We start from the raw sequence: 26,760 nt of genomic DNA on the forward strand, positions 1-26,760 counted from the left end.
GCGATTTGACTCACGTAGAGAATTGCGATTCTTATGACCGGGCAATTCAAAAATCCCGTAGCCAATGGGCGATAAAAACGTTAATATCTTAGTAAGGACTTGATTTCAGTAATTTTCAACGCAAGAATCGTATTTTACGTGAAATTTCAGTTAAGAAACATGTATCAGAATGCTTGAATTCGTACCTTGTCTGGTAGTCCATACTGCCGTGTTAAGGTAGAACCCCGTACGAAAATTTTAGAGTTTGTTGGCAAATTCCTTTCGATAAAATGTTTGTTTTTGAGAAGAGTTATGGATATTTTTCCTTGAGATTTTCAGGGACTTAAGGTACATTTAAGTGCAAACCAATTTTTTTAAAAAATTGGAGGGAAGACATGCATCTATATGTTTATCGGAAAATTCGTGTATTAACAAAAGATATAAACAGTAATATTCAATGCAAGAATTGTATTCTATGTGAAATTCCAATGAGAAACATGAATCAGAATGCTTTTTGTACCATGTCTAGTGGTCCATTTAGATCCTAAATTTTTGTTGAGGACCCGGAGATTCTTACGGGTTTCGTTACTGATCGGAGATAATCGATGACACGTATCGTAGATCGACCGAGTGGAGCTCGTATAGCGGTCGAGTTAAGAGGGTTGCGAGTCTGGGGCGCGTATTCTACCGAGATAATATTTTAATGAGGTTCTTGCAAGACTCAACGCTCATTAGAAAAACGTTCCACCACTCCAGAAGTGAAGGAGAGAGGAGAGAGGAGAGAGGGTGACGAGGTAAACGAGAGGGTAGCGCCGAGAACGGCGTTGCTAAACTTCGCAAACTTCACGTTGACAATTTGAATAATAAGAAGATACCGTCGTGCTAAGGAAAAACGCCGTATGAACATTAGAGAGTTGCCACATTTCCTCCGATAAAATTATTATTTTTGAGGAATATTATGAACAGGGTTGCCACAGTCAGGGATATCCGGGAAATGTCAGGGAATTTTAAAAAGTTCGGTAAAACCAGGAAATGTCAGGGAAAATGACGAAAATGACTGAGATGTCAGGGGAAATTTGTTGAATCACTTTCATTTGCTTTCTACAGTGGGTTTGAGAAATTGAACAAGAAATTTTGCCTGAAAACTATATCCAATTTTGCAACCTCGGAATGGAGTTACGTTCCTTCGGGTTTGTTGTGGAACTTTACTTCCGTGCTACGGAAGAACGCCGTATGAGCCATTAAGCCTTGCCAAATGCTATAAATTACGAATTCTCGGGGTTTGTGAATACATCTCCTCCGAATTCTCAGAGGATTTCGTTCGTGAGTTAATCTTAAAAGTCTGAAAATTTCAAAAAAAGATATTCTAAACCATCTTAAAAAATGAATAATTTCTGTGAGGAAATTTCGGAAAGTTCGAATGCTCATACAGCGATATCGATATCGATCGTAGCCAGAATGCATTGCGCCTGCAGATCCACCTTAAGCCGCAAGCAGTGCGCTACTTTAACCCCTCAGCTCCAACTTCAAGATTTTTGTAGCTTGCTCCAAGCTTCCTTTCTTTCAAGCGTAGAATGGAATTCATAATTCATGTGCACCGGCGAGGATTCCGCTTTGATTTGCCGGCGACGTTAGGAGCGTGTGTGCGTGTGTGCGTGTGTGCGTGTGTGCGTGGCCTCGCCTCCGACGAACACCGTCAAGATGGAATTGAATTATCCCCAAGGAACGCGGATCCCGAGTATAGCGGCGGGAACTGCCGGTGCGCACCGAGGAACAAAAGTTGTTGAAGAAGCGATGTCGATGAAAGATTTCACTCGCTTCATACAGAGACATCCGTTGACAAAATATCCCGGAAATCAGCGCCCTCCATGCAAGTTTCTTGGGGAGAGAGGGAGAGAGAGAAGGGGAGAAGAGAGAGAAGAAAAGAGGGAAGAAAAGAGGGAAGAAAAGAGAGAAGAAAAGACAGAGGAAAAAGAGAAGAAAAGAGAGAAGAAAAGGGAGAAGAAAAAAGAGAAGAAAGGAGAGAAGAAAAGGAAGAAGAAAAGAGAGAAGAAAAAAGAGAAGAAAAGAGAGAAGAAAAAAGGGAAGAAATGAGAGAAAAAAGAGAAGAGAAGAGAGAGGAGGGAGAGGGGGAGAGAAAGGAGCCTGAAAGAACTCCACTCGGGAATTTGCTTGCTTAATTTCAATGTTACCTCGAGCACACACGATCACAATCGGACGTATGTATGCGGAAAAAAACTATTTGCATGAGGTTTGCGTGCATCACAGTTCCTCTTAGCATAAATACGTCCAATTTGTCGTTTCTTTCACGAAAGAACGTGGATGTATTTGGATAAAGCTCATTAGAAAGGAACCAACCCACATTAAATTGGAACTGAGAAAAAGAGGTTTGCAGTTGCATTCTTGCATAAGGCTTAACCATATTCGTTCCTCAGTTTTGTTGGAAAATCATGAGGAGTTGCTTCCAGAACACGATTACGTGTGGGAGAAAGTTGTCCTAGCCACTCTGCGGTTGAAAACGCCTTCAAATGAGTCAGTATACTTCCCGCGCACCCGGTGTGTTGATATAGTTGCTCGTCAAGAAAGTGACCGATTCTGCCGTGCTGCCGTAAAGAGCGACCGAAAATTCTTCTGAAGGTCACCGGGACAGTAAAACTAAGGAGAAAATAAAATATAGTACGAAGTATGTTTCACTAGTGCTAACGTAATACCGTTCAGTTGTTGATAAAGCAGTCTTTTAACACAGCTTTCAATAATCGTCCTAAAAGCTGTAACGATCCATGTGGTTGGTAAAGAATCGACGAGTTTTACCTTTGAACTTTAAAAAGATGAAGGATATTTATTTCATGGCATGTAAAAGATATGTAAAAAGTAAAACGGTAAAAGTTATCCACATGGCTCCTAAAACTTAAATGTGAGTTTCGAACACTGCCTTCCGGCCAAAGTATCACGAGCGCCATGCGACGTTTCAAAATTTCCGCTGCCATTTTATTTTTGTACCGAAAAATTGTTCAACAAAGCTGTCCGAAAATTTCACTAAATTTTCGTTGTGCCGTCGATTTTTCGTCGAAATTTTCAAACAGATTCAACCAACAATTTCTCTGTAAAACTATGATGCGGGGTCAGAAATTTTGAAACGTCGCATGGCGCTTGCGATACGTTGACCGGAAGGTGGCGAGATAAGTATCAACACGTATTTCTCGTACAATTTTAGTTTAAACCAAAGCAGAGGTATATTATTATGAAAAAATGAGTCACTTTCTAACTAAAATGTTATACTAAAATGTTAAATTATAAACTATAAATAATATATCATAATAAAACTAGTTATATTAAATATAAATAAAAAGTATTCAAATATTAATAATATAACTTAATTTTGATTAAAACAGATAAGGAAACACATATTCTAGTACGTTCCTTTGTCAATGGAATTCTTTGAAACAGCGCAGTATATCTTCAATTTTTAAACTCGGTCGGGAAGCGCTAATTCGAATCCAAGATCAAAAGGCTCCCATGACTACTGAGCCTTTGCGGGCGCTCTCATTGTCCTCCCACATCGGGACGTGTCTTAATGAAGAGGGTAAGCGTTGAGATCGCCATTATACTGCCGTGCTAAGGAAGAACACCGTATGAGCCTCCAGGCGTTGCCAAATTTAATTTGATAAAACACGAATTTTCTGGCAAACTTATGAATATTTTCCTTTCAAATTTTCAGAGGATTTTGTTCGTATTTTGTTCTAAAGTTTCTGAACATTTCAAGGAAAAATATTCATAACTGTTCTCAAAAATGAACATTTTAGTGAAGGAAATTTGGCAACTCTCGGATGTCCATACGGCGTTCTTCCTTATCACGGCAGTATAGAGCTCCCGCCCCGCGCGATATCCACATTCGCGATGCGTGAATGATCGATTATCGATATTTCCCCATATGAAGCTGTGGTGAAGAATCGAGTATTAAGGCGTTCGTTGCGAACACCCCGTTTATCGATTCTTACCCATGGGTTTAAATGACAGATCAATCGATATATCGCAAAGCTCGCCACGCCACAGGATATCCAGCAGAAAAAAAACTACCCTGCTACCCAACTCTCTCTCTTTCTTTCGCTGGTGGGATCTCCCTCTTCGTCCCTATTCAGTATTTTACCGCAGTGCTGAGGAAAAACGACGTATGGACATTTGAATGTTGCCAAATTTACGCTCGGAAAATCATCGTTTCTGAGGAATGTTAAGTATATTTTTCTCTGAAATGGTCAGACACTTCAGATCAAATTGAGAACAAAACCTTCTCCAAATTTGGAAGAAAAATACTCACTAATTTCCCAGAAAATTCGTGATTTGTTGAGGGAAGTTCGGCAACGTCTGAAGGCTCATACGACGTTTTTCTTTAACACGAAAGTTTATGCCTTGATCCTATCCCTGTTCTGGTTAGATTAAGGTTAATCTTTGTCTCTGGTGTGGGAGCCGTATTGAAATTATTTAAAAAAACTAGTTTATCTTAAAAATTTCTTGTTTTATTCCTCAAAAAACACCTTTTTGAGAAATGATTGAAAATTGTTTTAAGCAATTTTAGAAAACGACTTGGGCATTGTTCGTTCAGGAATACCGCTTTTAAATGTTAAATAAGTGCGGTATGTTTGGTTTTAAAAATAAAAATTAAAGCCCGTCTCGTCACGTCTTGTCTATGTTTTAGCGGACGTGTTGAATATTGCGTAGCGTCCCAATGCGGAAGGGTTAGATGGAACGACTCCTCTAACGAAATGTTCACCTGTGTCTTAGTATCTTTTTTGAAGCAGGAAACCTGAAAGAATGCATATTTCGTAAATATTTGATTGTGAGATCAGGAGTGTATTTCAGGCTTCCCCGATGCTCTCATCGTAATTTTTAAGCCATTTTTCATGAAGAACAAGTCTTCATTTTGCCCTATCTGAAGTTTGCAACAGGCCCAGTCCTTTGTACACAGTTCTTTTCAGCATAAATTCATCCATTTCACTCTCAACTCTTGACTTTTCCGGCTCTCAGACCCTGGAGAAATTTATTTTCTCGGGAAAACAATATTCCTCCGACACCGCGAACGTGAAAACGGGATGGATTACCTGAAAACAGCTGCAGGAGAGAACTCCGCGGCCATCAATCAAGACGACCGTACAAATGGACGTATTTCTGTCAAACGGAACTATGTGCATTATGACGTGAGCCCTGAGACCCATAAGAATATGTGCATATCAGGGCTCACGTCATTATGCACATAGTTCCGTTGGATAGAAATACGTCCAAATGTGAGAATTCAGCGCCGGAGCCATCTTCGAGGAAACTCCCGATTTTAGCCTCGGAAAAAAATCGAATTCGAGCAACACTTTGACAACATCGCATGAGTTATGCCCTCCGTGAAGGCTCCAGGTCAGTGCGAACGGTTTCGCAAGAGAGCGCTAAATTAGTTGTTTCAAATCACGTCTCTGAGTTCCGTTTAATTTGTTCCCTTCGCCCTGGTTTGTGCGGATTTAAAGTTGTGCTCCTGAAATGGCGGCGACTCGATGAAGCTCCGCCTGACTTCCCGCGAGGCCTGCTCTGAAAGTTAAAAATGTTCGAGTCTCGTAGCGAATCGGTGATTTCAAATTTGAAAGTTTATATGAAAATCGGAAAATATTGAGTCATGAAAATTCGAGGGAAATAATCAGGGGCGATACGAGGTCTTCAAAAAGTTCGGCTCCCTCCTGCTAACTCTTGGTCGCACCTAGAAATATGAAACCCTGAGGGATATGCCTATACTGTGTTTCATTTTGGAGCGTCCCTGGCTACTTGGCGATTTCTGCATATTGTTGCAACACAGTTTCCAAATAAATAAATAAAGTGTAACAGGAAGTCTGCAACGTCGCAAAAGAAGGTTAGTGGTTTTGCTGTTTAGACACCGACTTATGATTGCTCACCATATACGTGGGAAATTCGGTCGTTAGTCTTTACGCGTCCCGAGGTCGATGTTTACGAGCGCAAGAAAAGTCGAAACGCCTTCAATTGAGTGCATCTGCAACACGCACATCCATCGAGTACGAATAGTTGTATGCAGCGCCTTGGCAAAAGTCGTATCCAACTTCTCCCGTTGACTCGCCCAACCCTACGTCATACCTTCACCCCTTTGACGTATTGGCGTGTACATTTGTCCATATGAGCCTTGGTAAGCATGGAATCATACGGATAACAGGGCTCATGTTGGAATCGAGATACGCCTTTACGTCAGGGGGACGAGTCTACCAGTGGCGAGGTGTGAATGAATGACTATCGATATTTCCCCTTTTGAAGCTATGGTAAAGAATCGATAATGTAAGTGTTCGTTGCGAACACCCTGTTTATCGATCCTTTTCTACAGGTATAAGTGGCGGATCAATCGATATATCGCAAAGGACGCCACGCCACTGGACTTTACCTCTGTAGGGAGCGGCAGACAAGGTATGTGCATTAAAGCACTCACGGTACACGTTTCTTCTTTAAAGGTTCACACGGAACAGGTACTCTCAACGCAAACAACGGCAAGTTTAGAATTTATCTCCCTGAGTGAGATATTAACGCGAGCAACAACACTGGTCAACCTGGGGATTTATAAGGTCATTTCTCATTTGTGCATTCCCATTTTACTAATTGTAATTGGACTAAATTTTGCGATGGGGACTGTTCGTAATATTTTAGGGTCATTATGGAAGCAACGAAGCGCTTTTAACGTTTTTACTGTGCAGACAGTGACTTCTTGTCCTTTTAAGGTGATTCGTCCTAATTTCTAGCGTGGTCAAACTTGCGTGCGCTACATCGCATCAAATATGTCAATAATCTCGGCAAATTTTGAATTTTCAACCAAAAAATGGACGATAGTCCCTCCGCGTGAACCGAAAGATTCGTTCTACACTAAAAAATTGGCAAAATTCAGAGAAATGAAAGCAGAATCTTTTTTGGAAAAAAAACCTCGCACTCGATACAGCGATCGATTTTTTTTAAAGAATACGAGGTTTTTTTCCAAACAGAATTCTGCTTTCATTCCTCTGAATTTTGTCAATTTTTGGTTTAGAATTATTTTTGCGATAACTGATGGACACAGTAGCTGATTTGCTGATGGCGCTCCGTGAAATTTTGGACCCGCGTGGAGAGGAGTTGGGCTCAGAAAAATCCATCATTCCAAAGTTTTATCGAACAAAATTTAAAAATCTATAGCGCATTAGAGAGTAATGGCTTTTTAACGCATTTCACAGATTTTCTTTATCCGTCTTAAATTAGGAGATATTGAATAAGCAAACTTACTTTCTGGAGGAACCTCGTAACAAAGGTTGGCAGTAAGTTGTAAACTTCAACCACATCCACTGTGCGAAAATTCGCCAACCCCGTATGGCATGAATTAATTATAGATCTCATGATTCTGGGGGACACTAATCGTTTTTGTATAGCTTACATAAAAAACATAGAGTACCAAATCTGTTTTGAAAATTTAAAATTTTAAGGAATCGGTTATTCGAAAAAAGAAAAAACTAATAAAAATTTGCAAACTTATGCCACAGAGGAAAGATTCACTTTTTAAAAACCGCAAAAATACGTTGTTACGTACAGAAATTTTAAAAAAGTACTCACTTGCACGTCAATTAATTATTAATTTAAATAAAAATTAATTGACGTGCAAGTGAGTACCTTTTTAAAATTTCTGATCATTTCTTGTGCGGCCTCTAAAAGCAGAAAATTTTTTCGTTTCAATTTTGTTACGAATTTGTCACACTATGCTATAGAGGGTTAAAGGTACGTCAAATCTTGGTTCTCCGACGAGACCTCGCGAGGGAGGCCACGTCTCGTCAAGTGGTGAATGTTGAGCGGCGACAATGAGTCCGAATAGGGGGCGGCGCTCAACACTCAACAGTCAACAATGGAAACGATAGGTTTCGACTGGGGGCTCTATTTACGTCCCGATGACGATCGGAACGGCCCGAGCAGAGCACGAATGAGTTCATGAATTATTCACAAATAAGCCATGAATTATTTCCTGCCCGACACTGCTTGCGCCCCCCTCCCCTCCCCCGGTCACATGGAGCCCCTTCCTTTGCATATGCTTCACTTTAACTGCCCCAATGAATGGGCGCAAAATCGTCGGCGAGAATGACGTTATCACCCCTTGTATCCCCAATGATCCCCGGATTCAATGATTTCAACTTTGGAGTCAAACTGCTGTGCCGAGGAAAAAGGTCGTATGAGCATTCAAATTTTGCCAAATTTCCCCCGACAGAATTTTATTTTTGAGGGATAATATGTAATTTTTTTTTAAAAAAAATTTCTTGGATATTTAAGATTGAATTGAAAAAAAAAAACTTGTCTGGATATTGGAGGAAAAATATTCAGAATTTTTCATATGCACATTCGTTTTTAATTCAAGGAAATGGCTGGCGTTCTTAGGCTCATACGGCGTTTATCGTTTGGTGAATCGTAGCCGTCGTCGAACTGCGGGCTGATCACTAATTTTTTTTTTCAATAGACAAGTTAGTATTTTCAAGAAAATATTTTATTTGAAAATATTTGATTTTCGGACGAAAGAAAAAAATTTCATAGAAAAATAAAATCTTTTCATCCGAAAAAAAAAAATTCATTCAAAAATAAAAACTTTTTTCTTGCAAACAAAATTAAAATTTATAATATACAAAGCTATAGACAAAGAATACAAAGGAGACTAGGGGAAAATGGAGAGATCTTATTGGTTGTTTCAACCGATTGGGTTGAAATGGTTGGGGCGGTTTGGTTGTTGGAATGTAGTCATAGACCAGCGCGAAAAGTGATGAACTAAGTAATGGGTGTCTCGTGGGTTGTCATTTGTTGGTCCATTACTTGCCTCCTTTGTCCATTACGACCATCCATTCCTTTAATAAGACTGCTACATCTTCTCTGTATCTTATTAATAGATTGGTCCATTGCTTTATCTATCAATTTCAATACTCACCCCGCAGAATTATCGGACGAATGGCTGAAGCTGTTTTACAAAGGTAGGAATCTGATACTGGCTAGTCTTCTTCGTTTATATCAATTTCAATAATCAACCCGCTGGCTTGTGATTTATCGCATCAATTAAATAAAGAATCTCGGCAGATTTTTACTTTCGTCTTGTAAAAAAAAACAAACAAAGAAACAAAAAAAAAACAAAAAATACAGTAGCTTCCGCGCAAGAATGCTATTACATGAACAAGAAATTTACGCAGATTGTGAAGTTAGGAGCGTATTTCAGACTTTCACAATGCGTCCATCGTGATTTTTCAGCCATTTTTCAGTATTAAAAACTCCTTTTTGCTCTGGCTGAAGTTTCTCGTTGAAGTTAGCAGGCGTATTTTGTTCGAAATGTAATCCAAAATGTATCGCATTTAGCAGAAATGAACCAAGTCATATCAGCTATATTGCCAAATTTTGCACTTTGCAATAGGCATTTGATAGCTCACTATGAGCGCGGAAAAAACGGTTGTTAGTCGTTACACGTCCCGCGCTCCAAGCTTGCGAGCGTGAGAAAAGTTGAAACGCCTTCAATTAAATGCGTCTGCAACACGCACATCCATCAAGCACGAATAGTTGTATGCAGCGCCTCGGTGAAAGTCGCATCCTCACGTTGCGGTGAATACGCGTCGCGTCGTAAAGCGGTTGAGCTTGCATATTTGGACCGCGTTAAGCAGAAAGGAACCAAGCCACATCAGCTATTGCCAAATTGAAGTGGGCAATTGAATTATTTACGAGAGAAAGTTAGTGCGAATTCTTAACGCGGTGCAAATGGACCGCGTTTAACAGAAAGGAACCAAGCCACATCAGCTATTGCCGAATTTAACTGGACAATTCAATTTTTTACATGAGGACGGTTGTGCGGATTTTTGTGCAAATTTCTGTGGATTTTCTGCATAGTACGAAGCAAATCCCTTAAAATTTTCGAAAGAATTCGCACTAACTTTCTCTCGTAAATAATTCAATTGCCCACTTCAATTTGGCAATAGCTGATGTGGCTTGGTTCCTTTCTGCTTAACGCGGTCATAATATTTGAAAATCTCAAGGAGAGAAAATTCGTAACTCACATCGAAAATGAACTTTTCATCGAGGGAAATTAGGCGACGTTCGAATGTTCATACGACGTTCTTCCGAGCGCGGCAGTTCAGACCCCGCTCGAATGCAATTTTATTGCGAGCAATAAATTGCCCGCAACAAATTCTCCGTTGCTTTGACAGCCCGTGCAGAGTTCTTAGTATACTTTTCCTCCGCACGCCGCGCCGGCACCTGGAGATAAAGTAGAGTTATCGTCAGCGGAGTTATGAAATACCAGCGCGGTAACGACATTCTCTCCGGGGATTTCGTTCGGGTTCTTACTTGTTTTCCTTACTCGGTTCCTTCCAAAAGTAAGACGCAACCAGTCGTACTCGCTATGATGGCGATTAAATTGCGAGCATCCTTCGATGCTCATTCTTCGCACCAGGTGGAGCAGTACAGCCCGGTGACACGCACCTGAGCTTCGAGGCGTTTTAATTTACTCCTCCCAAATTGGATCGATCATTTCAAAGGCCCCGCATGGTGAGAGGATTTGGTGCTCTCATGATGGAGAATTTGCATGCAAAATTTTTATTGTGTCACCTGAAAGTGCTTAAAGAGCTGATTTCACGGTATTTTTATAATTTTTTTCTGATATGGGAAATAGTATAAAAATAGATTTAGAAGTGAGAAAATGCACCGCCTAGTGACGTCATCTGGCGGCATTTCCTATTTAAACACATGTATTTTAGCAGAGCAGATCACTTGGTCATAGCTTCTCCAATAATTGTTCATTTCATGAACCAAGGTTATCCTCGTGTTCAGTCTACTCAGTAGTTTCCACCTAATCACGAAATTCATCAAATTTCAGACACCTGTAAATTCTCTATCTCTGAAAAAAATGATCGGAAAACATGTTATAAATTTTTAAAAGAATGGTCACTAGAAAAGGCACGAATTCAAGAATACTAATTTATGTTTCTGCTACAACACTTGAGGCGTTGGGTGCAAAAAAGGCATTTCTTGGTTGCGGTGTTTCAGAATCTCTACTGCTAATTTATATTTTAGAGAGAAAACTATCCGGCGAACTGCCAATTTTGAGTTTTCAGCATTGTAAATTCACGAAAAAAATTTAACGAATTCTATGCCTTTGCTTTATTTATAGTGAATGAAACGTTAGAGATTCTAAGATACCGCAATCAAGAAATGCTCTTTTTGCACCCAACGCTTCATTTACCGCAGAGTACAATTTGCGTTACTAAATTTACTAGAATTTACCCCAAATTAAGATATTAACTTTAGTATTTAGCACTGGTTACAAAAAATTCGAATTTTCCGCTTACATGAAAAACCACAGTCTACTTGAATCAAATCGCGTGCCACGACGGTTTTGGGATGCTTCTCATAAGCAGAGTTCCTTCCCCACCCTGTGTGATTATTAAAATTGATAGATATCGAGATAGACAAAGAAGACGGCAAAAAGGAGCAATCTTATTGGTTCATAATTTCAATCCTTTTAATCCTGTAATCCTATTTCTGTAGTAAAAGGCTTGAGATAACAATACTCTCTCTTTATAAGTACTCTAGTAAGAACAGCGTTTTTAAACGCGCCTTCAATTGAAGATGATACCCCGCAATGCACGGTGCTTGAATAGTGGTATTCCGCAAACAGGCACCTTGGTCAGCAATTCGTAGTTCCTCGGGTGGACGAGCGGAACTACGTTTTGGCGTTGCGAAATCTCCATTGGCAAATTTTATTGGTACAAGAGAACTGTTCGGCGTTTCGAAGTGCGGGCTGATTTTTGAAATTGATAGACAAAGCTTTGGACAACAAAGAAATAGGGAAAATGGACCTATCCTATCGATTATGATAGACTAAGGGGATAATGATGTACTAACTAATGATGGACTATGATGGTCATGTCATGTCCCTCGTGGGCTGCAGTTACTTATTATTCACCTCCTTCACCAGTGGCGTGGCGTGAATTGCGATATATCGATTGTTATGCCATTTAAATCTATGGAAAAGGATCGATAAACAGGGAGTTCGCAGCGAACACCTTAATAATCGATTCTTTACCATAGGTTTAAATGGCAAAACAATCGATACATCGCAATCACGCCACGCCACTGTCCTTCACCCATTCCAACCACCCACTTCCACCAATAGGACTATTTTCTCTTTGTCCTGGTTGTCTATACCTTTGTCTATAATTTCAATAATCAGCCCGCAGTGATTTATTGAGCAGCTTAAGACGTTATCTCATCAAGCTGTCATGAACTTCTGAGATTGAAGGAGGGTTCCGATCGCAAATCCAATGAAATGAATGCAGATCTCCTGCCAGGTTTACCACAATGGCTTAACTCAGAGCGGCCAGTGCCGCCAACTTCAGCGTAAAACCTCGCAATCTCTTCGATAAAAACCGTAAATTTTTATACAAAATCGCCAACATCGAACTAAAGTACCCCGCCGTCGGGAGCTCTCGGAAATCTCCAGGGAGCTTTAGCGAGACGAGAAACAGACGCCGTTACGCTATAATTATCAATTTTACCCGCCAGAGCGCTGCAGTGTCAACTAATTACCACCAAGTTGCAAAATCGCCGCGTCCAGAGCGGTCGAACCCGAGGTGCGACGTGCAACGAGTGAAATTTGACAACGGAATTATCAAGACATCGGCGTTGAAGGGAATAAACTGTCTACATCATGCTGCAATTGTTAGGAGTTCATTTAGGGATGATTCCCAGTAAGGTTGCCAGGTGTGGGAAAAAATGTGGATATGTCGCAGGCAAACATTCAAATCAGGCATTTTGTTAAATGCCTAGGCAAATAGCTAAATATTCTTACTTAGACTGAAATTCTGGTTATTTTGCTGATTGTTGAGAAAATAATGCTTTGATCATATGGGAAAGTATCTCTTTTAAATATTGCTCCCTACGATCATAAATACGTTTTTTCTAGTCCTTGAATGCAAATTTATCTTGAAATATGCTGCATTTCGTAAATTAAAAAAGTTTGCACAATTTGGACGGTTGAAGAATTATGAGGAGCATTTTTGAGCGGGAAATAAAATGACAGATTGTACTTTGATGGATTTTTAGTCTCAAATTATTGAAAATTTGAGAGGTCATTGTGAAAACATGAAAAAGTCTCGGAAACTCTAAAAATTTGATTATCTGTCCAGGCATTTGATAAAATGCCTAATTTGACTTTTTGCCTGTGACGGATATTTTACATGGGATTAAGGTGATACGACCTGGATTCTGCCTTGGTCGAACTGGCGTACGAGGAATCGTATCGATTAAGTCAAAATTCTCGAAAATTCTGACCTCTCAACCCCCCCCCCCCCCCAAAAAAAAAGGACGATAGCCCCTGCGCGTGAGGCTGAAAAATTAATCTCAACTGAAAATTTGCAAACTTTGTCAGCGAAATGAAAGCAGGACTCTTATTTGGTAAAAATCTAGCTATCTATACAGTAATCGATTTCGGGGGGTTTTCCTCCAAAGATTCTAGCAGACTTCAGTTTTATGAATTTTGCCAATTTTTTTGGTTGTGGATGATTCTTTAAACTCTTGCGCTGGGGTTATCGTCCTTTTTTTGGTTAAATATTCGAAATCTGCTTAGATATTTGGATTGCTTTTTGCAAAAAGGAAGCAAGAGTATTCCGATGTAGCTAGTATTGTGTAACAAACATTCTTAGCAATAAAATTACTGAAATCATGGAAAAAATTATAATTACAAAGATGACTTTCGTCTCGAATTTATAGTTTATTAGGAGTAAAGATAAAACTTGTTCGGAAGATCAGTTGGACTACATTTTGCAATTTGGACCTATAAATTCTGGCCCAGTTTTAAAACAACGTATGTGCCATTAGTTTCCCTATGCACATAAGTGTTTTTTCAGATGAGCCAGAATTTATAGGTCCAAATTGCAAAATGCAGTCCAGTTTATATTAGCAAGGTACAATAAGTTGCACCATCTTAGCGCCATTAGAATGCTCTCGGTTCCTTTTTGCAAAATGCAAACCCATTGAGTTAATCGATGTGATTTCGTCGCTTGGCTGACATAGGGGCGTAACTACAAATCGAGATGAGCCCGGAAAAACATTGAATCGTATGGAAGACAGGGTTCACTGTAGAGTGTGGCTATGCCCTTATGTCAGAAGGCGACGATTCATAGCACGCGGGTTCGACCATGCCTGAATCCGGGAGGAATTCTTCCGAGAAAGGAAACTCCCCGGAATCTTAAGTGCAAGTTAAGAAAATTTCAGATTTTCAGCACTACGCGGCAACGATTATTACCAGGTTGCCAGTTTTCCGTATTGGTGCGGGGTTTTTAATGCCAATTCGCGCGTAAAAATGCGGGATTTCGGAACGACCCGACTTTCTCGGGGGGATTTCTGCACCCGTAACTCGCTTAAGCGGGACTCCGTTAAGACCGACGCTTCGCAGGCGAAATTACCCGCTAGAATGGGTCCCAAAGAAAACTGAAACTGAAAGTTAATAAGCTCTGGTGTTTTTTGTTCATATCTGTTTTGCGTCAAAGCGCCTTGTCTGCAGCCTTAATGACCCGCGCTGGAAATCGTGTTTTGTCGCATTATTTGAACGTATTTGTGCTAAAAGGAACTATGTGCATAGGGCTTGCGTGAGACAAAGTTCCTTTTGGCATAGATATGTTCATTTGAGAGGTGTTTCAGACGAGGAGGGGGGTAAGGGCGGATCTTAGTTGAACTTCATTTTGCAGTAAGGAACCACTACTTCTAATTCACCCATAAAAGCTCCATTAGAACGCACAAATGGCACAAACGTTGTTTTTGAAATGAGCCAGAAAATAGTTAGTTCCGTATTGCAAAATGAAATTCAATAGACCAGTAGAGAAGGCACAAATTTAAGCACCCTACGGGCTGATTGTTGAAATCGATAAACAAAGCGATAGACAAAGAGGACATAATGAGTATGGAGGGATCCGATTGGTTAATTTGGGTGGTTTTTGTAGACTAAGGGGGTAAATGATGGAACAACTAAAGGGACTCTCGCGAGTTGTCGCCAGTTAGTCGATTACTTACCTCTTTTGTCCATTGAAACCAACCGCTTCCACCAATAGGATCTCTCCATATCGACAGAGTAAGTCGGCAATCACATAACTCGGTTTGCGTCGTCGCAGACTTCCTGTCATACTTTATTTTTGAAACGGGAAACTACTCAACGCAATTCTTTAAAACTGCCGTGATTTTTCTTTTCTGTGCGCAGTAAATTGTGCAAAAACTTCAAGAAATGTTATCAATTTGCTCTCCTTTAAAAAAAATAACATAAAGGAGGCGATTTCCAGACACCGCACACGAGATATGTGATTGCAAACTTAGGCCGTCGATACCATTTTTGTATTCTTTGTTGATCGCTATGTCTATCAATTGGACTGAATTTTGCAATTTAGAACTATAAATTCAACCCGATTTAAAAACGACGTATGTGCCATTAGTTTCTCAATGCACATAAGTGTTTTTCCAGAAGAGCCAGAATTTATAGTTCCAAATTGCAAAATTCAATCCAGTTTCAACAATCACTCCGCAGTATAGACACCGTGAACAGCTTTGTCTATCGATGTCAACAATCAGCCCGCAGAGGAGATTCATCCGGTAAAAAGCTGTGCCTTCACTAACAATAAGTTCAAAGTAAGCTCGAACAGTCATCCAGAAAAGTCGTGTTTACGCGATGCGGTTTTCCTGCGCTACGGGAAGTGATAAAAACATTCCGCAACGATGTTCAGAGCCTCGGATTAGCTTTTGTGTCGAATAAAACAGAAAAAATACTTAATAAAAAAACTCGCGGTCCCTGCCCACTCAAAGCAAACGATCGCGCTCTTTTTATAATTGGGTCGCCCCTCCCGCTCCGGCACCCCCCCCCCCCCCGATGTAGAAAAAAAAAACACTCTTCAACAATAAAGAGGGTCCCCACCATAGCGTAGATTGTCTGTTTACGTGCGAGAATGGGCAGCATCCTGGAAGAGAATCTTTGAGAGCATATGTAAATTGACTGAGCAGCGTGGAGTTTCTATACGGCAACAGCAGTAGAATTTTGTATGTGTCGCAGGTCATTGGCGGATCCAGCAATTTGGTAACACCGGATTTCCTCCATTTACACCTATGGAAATGTATCGATTCTTGGAGGGGCCGGGTGCTCCGACGAGAATCGATTATTTAGCATAGGTTTAAATGGAGGAATCCGGTGTTGCCAAATTGCTGGATCCGCCTCTGTCGCAGGTTAGTGTTAGTGTGTCGCAGGTAAGGAAAAACGCCGTATGAACCTTCAGGCGTTGTCAAATTTCGTCAGATAAAACATGAATTTCCCGACAAACTTGTGAATATTTTTCTTCCAATTTTTCAGATAATTTTGCTCACGATTTCACCTAAAGTTTCTGAAAATTTCAAAGAAGAATATTCATACATCTCCTCAAAAATAAACATATTAGTGAAGGAAATTTGGCAAATTTTGCATGCTCATACGACATTTATCCATAGCACGACAGAGTAGTCGTATCAGGCATTTTATCAAATGCCTTGGCGAATAGTCAAATACTAGGGGGCTATGCCGGCACAATCGGTCCGTTATTCAAACGCCTCAATTCTGCAGCTAGCAATTTGATCGTCCGAGGAATTTCAAATTTTTGCCTCGATGTGCTAAAATTACCGCAGAGCATAGGGCGCACGAGATTTCATATGACACTGCTGCTATCCGTCCGAGAGCCGATGCGCGTTACGAGTCCGTCTTCATAATTCACTTCGTCTACGTTTAATAACGCTCTAATCAGAGTGGGGGAGCTTTTCGAGATGTTGATTGATCTGAAAAGTAATTTTTTAGGAAAAAATTAGAGGAAAAAGTGACCCGATTCATAGAGAATTATCCTCAAATTTCCGCCAGAAGATTTCCTTCATGAGTCAATAAAGGAATAATGCTTAAGCGAAGACAGATGCTTTTAGAGACGGAACGTCACTTACATCAAGCAAAAACCCACTTTTGTTCACCTTTTTCATTCTTGATCAAAATAAAATCTTCTTGTGGCATACTCAAGAGTGTTTCTTTTTTATCTCTTTTACTCGATTATTTTGCGAGAAAGTTCCTACTCTTAATGGATCCCGTCACTCTAATTGTTAGGGCTTCTTCAATTTCATTGATACTGTCAACCCTCTATAGTGAATAGTGAAGCGCTGCGCCGTTGCACCGCGGTGCGCGGCGGCCGGCCAGCACGCACGGGCATTGGCGCCTTCAACCTAAGGGATACTCCACGCATTGCGCAATGCTTGAAGTATCTCCTTAGGTTTGTAGGCGTCGGTGCTCGTTTCGAGCTGGCAGCACGTCGCGCCGCAGCGTGCCATAAACTTGCCCACAATTTATAGGTCAGATTTTAAATTGTAGGTAATTTGACATCAAATTCGAAATTAGCGACTCAGAAAACATCAGCAACGAAACTTTCTCCATCTTATAGTCGTTATCCGACTTATTTCTTCCTATTCTTGAGTTTTGGAACATAGTGAGCCACGGGCGGTGGCGCTCATGAAATTGTCCCCTGTGCTCAATTGTAAGCTTCCTGATCTACTCTTAAATAAAAAAAAACCTTGGTACTGTTTCCAAAATCTGATTACAGCGGGCTCATTTAGGGACAATCACCTGTCGATGACCGCAAATACCATGGCAATAGGCCCAGTAGAACCCTCAAACGAACTGTGACAAAAAATAAAAATTTATATTGTTTAAATATGAGAATTCGCAACTTTCCACAACTAAAACTGACAAAATAACCTAAAAATCGGAGCTCGTGACATCGTGAAATGAAATGTAGAAGGATTGCGTTGGATATTTAAAAGTTGATCGATTTGGTTACCGCATAAAGCGTATATGGACCACTGTAGGAGATCACGTTGGGTTTGTAAACAAACTGAAGGAAAAATAACAACAACAACAACGACTCGGCATCTTCCGGAAATCACCGAGCCCGCCGTTTGCTCGTTTCCGGTGATTAGAAAACTGCCCCCAGACGCGGGAAATTTGAAAAAGCGCGTTTCCTAACAACGCAAATTGCGCAGTAAGGAGTGTATTTCCACAAAATCCTCTTCTCCATATGCCGCATAAAAAAATAAAAGATTATCTCAATTCACTTCATGGTACACTCATGAGGCATATGAATTGCGCATCCTCTCCAGTAAAAGCTCTCACTCTCTCCTAAAGTTGGATTCAGTTCACGATGACTTCACTGCCCATTTTCTAATCAAAAAATGTAAATTATGTACCGCAGCATGCCACAAGATCACACGCTAGACCGCTGCAGTTTGTCGGGAAGTCATTGTTGCTAAGTAGTGGTGAAAAATCAGCACTTTTCCTTTTTTAAACCTACGTAAAAATCCCTTATATAAATGCACAACTTGGCAATCTTGCGGTAAATGAAGGAACCCTCTTCCTTATGCAATGTGCTGTTAAAGAAACGAGTACTGAATTGAACGACTCTTTCGGAAAGAAAAACGCAAACCACATAAAAATACCACAGGAATTACGCTCTTTTTTGGAGAAACCGATCGATTGAGCGGCTCAGGTGTGTAACAAAAAGGGGAGCCAGGGAGCCTCCTTACAACATTGCATTGTTGCCTTTGAGTGAGGAAACATGAATTTTTTACGTGAAAAAAAGGCAGTGTTTTCTCTTTACATGTAAATTCATCCTTGCCCTCTCTTTAAATCCTCTTTTCATTATTTCTAATGACTTCGCACAGAAATGGCGCAAGTTACAAAACTTCCGTCTACAATTATTGATTTTTTAAAGAGAATTCGTGCCAAACTGAGCTTGATATTCGTATGTATGTTCCTAATGAATGCAGCTTTTTCCCCATAGGGAGGTCCCAATATTACTTTACTTCGTGATTAAGGAAAATTCGAGGAAGCCTTGAACAAGGTATCATAAAAAGGACCATTTTACGGAACTTTGAGTAAAATTCAGCCTGCATCAAACTCGTGCGTCAAAAAGTCCAGATTTTCTCCTTCGCTGCAGTTGTAACAATAAGTCAATTTTAAATTTTTTGAAAAAATGGTCCCCTACTTTACAAATCCTACCACCTATCGATTGCCAAAGTGCATAACACCACGTATACCTCCATTGCAGTATTTCAACATTTTCGTTCATATTTGATTTTTTTGGAAAATATTTAAGCCAACATTATAGCTTAGAATTTTTACAGAATATTCTTACGGTTTTGCAGATAAAGAATCACCAAGTAGTCAAAAAAGTTTTAGTATTGCGAGGTTTCTTTTCTCAGCGTAATATTATCGAATCGGAAGAAACAAGTGAAAAAAGTTAGTCTTCCTTCAATCCAGTGGTTATGCAATCTGACCTACCCAGGAGTTGATATAGTTGTATCACGTTTATGTAGTATGTCAACGTCCCATTTATAGTTACACTGAGGCCAATTAAATGCGGAACAACGTATTTCGATTGCGGCGTTTCAGATTGTCCGCTCTTATTCCATTTCTTCGAAAAGAAACAAGTCAGCTTTATAGCTTCAGATTCGTACAGAATATTTTGCTGACAAGAAAGACAGAGTCAGGAAGTCTCCAAGAAAATACGTTTGATAATTTTCCTAATTAAATATAAAAATATGATAGGAATTCTGCAACGTTCAGATACTTGGTATCGTACTTTACACAATTTGTGTAACTTCAAAACTTACCACGTAGGTATGACACTAAAATAATTAGTGGTAAAATTGTTCACGCAGACTCCAAGACTTGAATATCTGAGACATATCGATTGGTTGACGATTCAAATATTAAGCAAAATATAATGTAATTAACATATACCGAAATCAATAAAATAACAATTGATGAAAAATCTTTATAAAAAATGCTATTTGTTCTATTGTAAATCTAGCACTATTTTGGAACCTCAAGTTTCCTCACACACTTATTCCCAAAAATGAGTATGAAATCCTCTTCATAAATCTTAAATTTACTGCACTTTCTTCCAGATTAAAAATGGGAAATCAAAGATTATTTTTTAAATCTATCATTAAGTCTTGGCTTTCCGATTTTTCATTTCACCGCTTCATTTCGTCTAATGATATTAATCTGCCTAGAAGGCTCCCTAAAAGTCTAAAAGTCAGATTAAGATTAAAATAATCTAAAGCGCAACATTTTCGATTTCATGAGATACTCTCTCAGTGGCGCGGCGTGCTTTGCGATAAATCGATTGATCTGCCAATTAAACCCATGACGAAGGGTCGATAGACAGGGTGCTCGTAAGGAACACCTTAATAATCGATTCCTTACCATAGTTTCAAGTAGGGACAATCGATGAATCACGACTCGCCTTTGTACTTCCTACAGGTTCATAATTCTTGGAACGGAAATTATAGGATTCATCAAGATCCAACCCGCCGCACAGTGGATCGAGTCGATTAGAGAGGTCGGACATAAAATTTTTAACTAAAACTGTAAATTTTGATGTTTTTTTCCGTCATATGTTAAATTGTAAGGGGTGCCTCGAGAAGAAAATTTCACGAGGAAACCAATGGAACCACTTTTAAAACCTTAAAGTTTTGTATGAACGGAGTTAAAAGCTTTTATAATTTCTAAATTATGTCCGACCTATCCTATTGACTCCATCCACCGTGCGCCGCCGCCGGATTCTGGAATAAATCCGAGAAATTATCGAGCCCCCATCTTCCCTCCCAGGTTACTCCGCCACTTACTCCGATGAATTTTCCGAGGAGCCAAGGATCCCGAACAGGATGAGATTAATAAATTGGCTCGATGCCTTTTTAATACCTCAGAGACCGGACTACAGGAAAGAGCAGGGGGTGGAAAAGGGGAGGGCGCCACGTTTTTACTGCGGATAATTTATTTTAATTAATTTCCGATTCTCTCAAGAGACCCGGAGTGACTCACCGACGCTGACCTTTTAATAGCGTCGAGTGCAGAATGGCCTCACGGGTAGAGCAACAATACTACCGTGCTAAGGAAGAACACCGTACCGGAGAAAAAAACTCGTGCGTGAGATCCGAAGTTTAGGTCATATGTATCTCTGAACTTTTCAGATTGAGCACTGAACATTTAGGTCTAGCTACCGATTCGGATCATACACTGAAACTTCAGTTTTACATCTGAATACTTCAGATGTGAGAACCGAAGTCTACGGATGTGAGAACCGAAGTATTCGGATGTGAGAACCAGTACTTCGGATGTGAGAACGAGTACTTCAGATGTTAGAGCTGAAGTTTCAGATGTATGATCCGACTTCGGCAGCTAGCCTAAAGTGTTCAGATGCTCATCTGAAAACTTCAGAGATCCATATGACCTAAACTCGGGTCCCACGCACGAGTTTTTTTTCTCGGTATGAACATTCGACAGTTGCCAAATTTCTCTTGCTAAAACATGTATTTTTGACGGAATTCATGCACGATCTCCCCTAAAATTTTCAGATATTTTAGATTAAATTGCGTACAAAATTGTCTGAAATTTTTGAAAACAAATATTCACAATTTTCTCAGTGAATTCGGTTTTTATCGAAGGAAATTTGGCAATATCTGAAGGCTCATACCGCGTTCTTCCTTAGCATGGCAGAATACTGCCGTGCTAAGGAAAAAGGCCGTATGAACGTTCGAGAGTTGCCAAATTTCCACGTATAAAACATGTATTTTTGAGGGGAGCTATGAACATCTTCTCCTGACATTTTCGGAGGATTTAGATCTAATTACAAAGAAAATTCTCTGAAAAGTTGAATGGAAAATGTTCAGGAGTTTTCCTGAAAATTCTTATTTAATCAAAGTAAATTTGGCAACTGATGAAGGCCCATACGACGTTTTTGCTTAGTACGACAGAATAATGCCCCTAGGGTCCCTAAAAAAAAGTTCATTCCATTTTCTGCTCTGATTGTGGTGCTGCGTGTCATTCGGTGATTTACGATGAATCGATTGATTGCACTGGCAGATCCAGCAACTTGGCAACACCGGATTTCCTACACTTAAACTCATGGAAATATATCGATTCTTAGAGGGGTCAGGTGCTCCAACAAGAATCGATTATTTAGCATGGTTTTAAATGAAGGAAATCCGGCGTTGCCGAATTGCTGTAGGTATCCGCCTCTAATTGATTGGTCATTTAAACCTATGAAAAAGGATCGATTATCACGGCACATCTCAATTATCGATTGTTCACCATAGATGGGGAGAAAGGGAATACCCATACAAGGGGAAAATATCGATAGTCGATGATGCGCGCTACGCCACTGGTGTCATTCTTTGGTGCGGCCTTTCTCTCCAATTTGAAGAGCGAAAATACAAAAAGAAAGAGACCTCGGGTGCTCTGAATTTTTTTCCGACTGCCTTTGTGCGCAGCAAATGTGACGGAGTCGGGAAAAATTTTCCTTGAGGGCGAAAAAAAATTATATACAGTATAAACCTCGGACTTTCCGAACTCATTTCGTCTTCTTCCGGCCAAAGTATCACAAGCGCCATGCGACGTTCTAAAATTTTCGCCGCCACATTATTTTTTTGCAGAGAAATTGCTGGTTGAATTTTTTTGAGAGTTTCACCAAAATTTATCGGCAGTACAAAGAAAATTCAGTGACATTTTTGGACAGCTTCGTTGAACAAATTCACTGTGAAAGAATGAATTTTGCAAAAAAAGCGGAAATTTTGCGAACTCTGTAAAAATTTCAAAGAATAATGTTGATTTGTTTTCATTTTCAAAAATAAAAAGGGAGCGGGTATTTTGAAACCCCGCAAACGAGATACGTGGTTTGGGAGTTTCACTGTCGATATACCTCTCAAAATGTCGTGTGAACATTCTAATGTTGCCACATTTCCTCCGATAAAATATTTATTTTTGAGGAAATTCGTAAATATTTTGTTTCAATTTTTCAGATATTTTAGATCAAGTTAGAAGTGGAGCGCCCATAAAAATCGGAAAGAAATAACCCCAAGTTTCCCAGGAGATTTGTATTTTATCGAAGGAAATCAGGCAATTTCCGAAAGTGCATATCGTACCTTCCACACTGCCTCGGTAAGGAAGAACGCCGTATGAACATTCGAGAGTTGCCAAATTTCCTTCTGTAAAATGTTTATTTTTGAGGAAAGTCTTGAATATTTTCCCTTAAAAATTTTCAGATAATTTAGATCAAATTGCCTACAAAATTGTCCGAAAATTTGGAGTAAGAAAATTCACACATTTTCTTGAAAATTCGTATTTTACCTAAAGAGATTTGGCATGCAACGCCTGAAGGTTCATACGGCGTTCTTCCTTGACACGGCAGCATAGTGCGGCGTCGTGATGAAGAGGTGCTTCGCAGTATCGTGAATCGACGACAACGTGAAATAGGATAGGAACCGCGGGAGGAAGAGACATCTCCTCACGTCAACGTTGCCATTTTGGGAGAAAAAGGAAACATTTATGAAGTGTAATATAGTATTCCCTGAGTATTTCCAACGGATGGTTCTCAGAGCGAATCCATCAACATATTTTGACTTATATATGCCCGTTTGTGGCATCAGCGGGCTAATGGAGATGTTGCATGTGTGAGAAATTTGCGATTTGACCATTGGTTCTTATGTAAAAGTTCGCGAGGAACACGATGGTGCCACTGGTTTTCTCTGAAATTAACTCCCAAGCTCAAAAAAGCTCTCAAGTTGAGGCCAAAATGGAGGGGATATCCCACGCTACCCTGAGAGTCCACGTCTACACCAAGACAAACTCTCCATGCAAAGATAGGGAGCAAATACATTCGCAGGGTTGCCGTGTTTTCAGTTTGGAGTCCCCAAATAAAGTGGCAACCCTGCTAATGTATTTGCTCCCTATCTTTGAGGTATGGACTCTCAGGGTAGGGTGGGATATCCCCTCCATTTTGGCCTCATTTTGAGAGCTTTTTTTGAGCTTAAGAGATGATTTCAGAGAAAACCGGTGGCACTGTCGTGTTTCTCGCGAACTTTTACATAAGAATCAATGGTCAAATCGCAAATCCCCCACACATGCGACATCTCTATTCCCTGAGTATTTACAACGGGTGGTTCTCAGAGCGAATCCATCAACATATTTTGACTTATATATGCCCGTTTGTAACATCCATCGGGCTAATTATGTATTTTAATAGACGCAGCGATAGATTAAGAACAAAAGGACGTATTTCAGCCAAACGGAACTATGTGCATTATGACGTGAGCCCTGCTATGCATACATTCTCGTGGGTCTTAGGGCTCAAGTCTTAATACACATAGTTCCGTTTGACAGAAATACGTCCAAAAGAGAAAATAGAGCGATTCAATCGGTTGGAACGGGTGGTTCTTATAGCGTGAGGGGAAAATGATGGACTCTCTATAGGATCCCTCGTGGGTTGCTGTTCGTTAGTCTATCACTTACCTCTACCTTGGGGGGGGGGGGGGGTATGTATTCGATCTACACGAATCGATTGAAAAATAAAAGCATGTATCGATCAACGTGACCCGATCGACGAACTATCAAAAACGCGGTGTCGATTCGACATTCGACATTAATCGATCGAAAAATAAAAACGTGAACCGATCTTCACCGGTTTCATCGACAAAATCCAATCGATTCACGGGTTTGTCGATCGATTCACATTTTTCCCCGATCGACATCATACCCTCCTCATCCTCTTTGTCCATCGCAACTACTCGCTTCCACCAACAGGATAGCTGCGTTCTCCCCGTGTATCCTTGTCCATCGCTTTGTCTATCATTTCAAACCGTCGTCACCGCTTTGATCAACATATTCGATCGATCCGCGGTTGTTGACCGAGTTACGGTTTGTCGATAGAATCGATGTCGATCGATTCACGTTTTCCCTCGATCAAATCCACTCCTCCGTCTTGCCATCGCAACCTGCTTCCACACGGTAGCTGCGTTCTCCCGGTATCCTTGTCTATCGCTTGTCTATGAATTTCATATCAGCCGCTCTAATTCGGCGAGAGTTTCATCTTCTCTTGAATCGTGTCGGAACTGAATGCAGAGGACACACCTCCCGCCTTAAAGAGGAACTTGTGGCTTTTCGAGGAGGCGGCAACCTTGTTCTCGCGGCGGAAATTGAAGCGACCTAATCTCCTAACTTCCGCCACGTTCTGCGATGAGATACCGCGAAAATCCATCCCCCTTTAATCGAAGGATAAATTCTCGAAATATTCCTCCCTCTTCCGCCGCAAAGGGATGAGATTCCCAATCCCTGACAGGCCGTTTAAAAATCAGTGGCGTGACTACCACCCACCCCCCACCCTCCATCACTCCCTATCCTCCACCATCGGCCAATACTGTTGTAGTAAGGTGGAGGACCGTATGGGCATCTGAATGTTGCCAAATCCTCTAGAATAAAATAGGTACCAGATCTGCGAGAAAATGAGAAAAACAAGAGGGGAAAAACGGGAAACAAGACTAAAATTTGACAAGAATAAAAACCTTTTTTTTCTGAGGGGGAATTCATTCCCCCTCAGTTTTGTACTGGCACTCATTAGAGCTCAAAATGTTTGACTCTAATTGAGATTTGTGTACATTTTGGCCTTGTTTTCACCGCAAAATCATGTGGATCCAGCACCATTTTATTACATCGAGAAAAAGTTACACAATCTCAACTTGATTTCTAGCCGATTTTGGCGCCAGCCATAGGAGTAGTTGCACCAGCTAGAAGTATGCTTAATCCAATTACATTTATGCTGACTGTGAGGGCACCAGCTATAGAGGTATAACTGGACCGCGTTTAACAGAAAGGAATCAAGTCACATCAACTGTTGCCAAACTCAACCGGGAAATTTAATTTTTTGCGAGAGAACGTTTATGCGGATTTCTTTGAAATGTTTAAGGAATTTGCTTCGCACTATGGAAAAAATTCACTGAAATTTGCACAAAAATCCGCACAACCATTTTCATGTCAAAAATTAAATTGCCCCATTATATTTAGCAATGGCTGATGTGGCTTGGTTCCTTTCTGTTTAACGCGGTAGAATTGATCCAATCGCACCTTCACCTGACTCAACCACCTCTAGCCTGTGCAATTACTTGAATATCTGGCGCCAAAATCAGCTGGGAGTATAGTTGGGATTGTAATACTTTTTTTCCCGTGTGCTTTATTCCAAACATTTCATTCCATTTTTTTAAACTGTATGCTAAGTTTTCCACAAAGAGTGAGAACTATTTCGGAAAGTCCGGCAGCGACAATCTTGTTCCCGACACAGGTGGTCGTTAGCACGAATTCGTTGCTCGGTAGTTGCTGACCAGCTCGTGCGAATCGTGTTCACCCCCATCGAGCTTTCGTGACAAAACCGCATATCACACGCGCAAACGAGCATTTGGAGCTCGCCATCCGCCAGTGCTGCCACCCTCGTGACAATATATTCCAGAGACCCCGCTCAACAACCGGAGCCATATTATCGAATCCTACTTTCAAAGCGAGTTTTTGAAAATTAAGTTAAGTTTCCTCAATAATGGGTCAGTTGCACTGGTCTTGAAATCGTATTTTGATGCTTCATCCTTGTAGATTAGCTATAAATAAAATGATTTGTTCAAACTGCAACTTTCTACGTTCAATATTAATCGAGGTATTGCCCTGCTTTGAAAAGTTGGTCTATGACGTCATCCACCGCGGAAGTGACACCCTTGGTTTCTTCCACCTTGTTTTCATTAGTGACGCACATCTGTACTGGTTACTTAACGTGGAACTCAAATGAATGATATCAGCGCCTGCAAGAGTATTGAAATACTTCACGCATTGCGACCAACAGTGCGATCGGCGTG

At 40.4% G+C, this 26,760-nt stretch overlaps 1 protein-coding gene across 1 annotated transcript in view; it reads left to right on the top strand.

Annotated features, from left to right (window-relative positions):
• The window catches only part of LOC109033252 (frequenin-1), a 282,836-nt gene that overhangs the window by 13,206 nt on the left and 242,870 nt on the right, over positions 1-26,760 (top strand). The gene's annotated exons all lie outside the window — the stretch shown is intronic.

The sequence above is a fragment of the Bemisia tabaci genome, chromosome 10, assembly GCF_918797505.1.
Source record: "Bemisia tabaci chromosome 10, PGI_BMITA_v3".
Lineage (NCBI taxonomy): Eukaryota > Metazoa > Arthropoda > Insecta > Hemiptera > Aleyrodidae > Bemisia > Bemisia tabaci.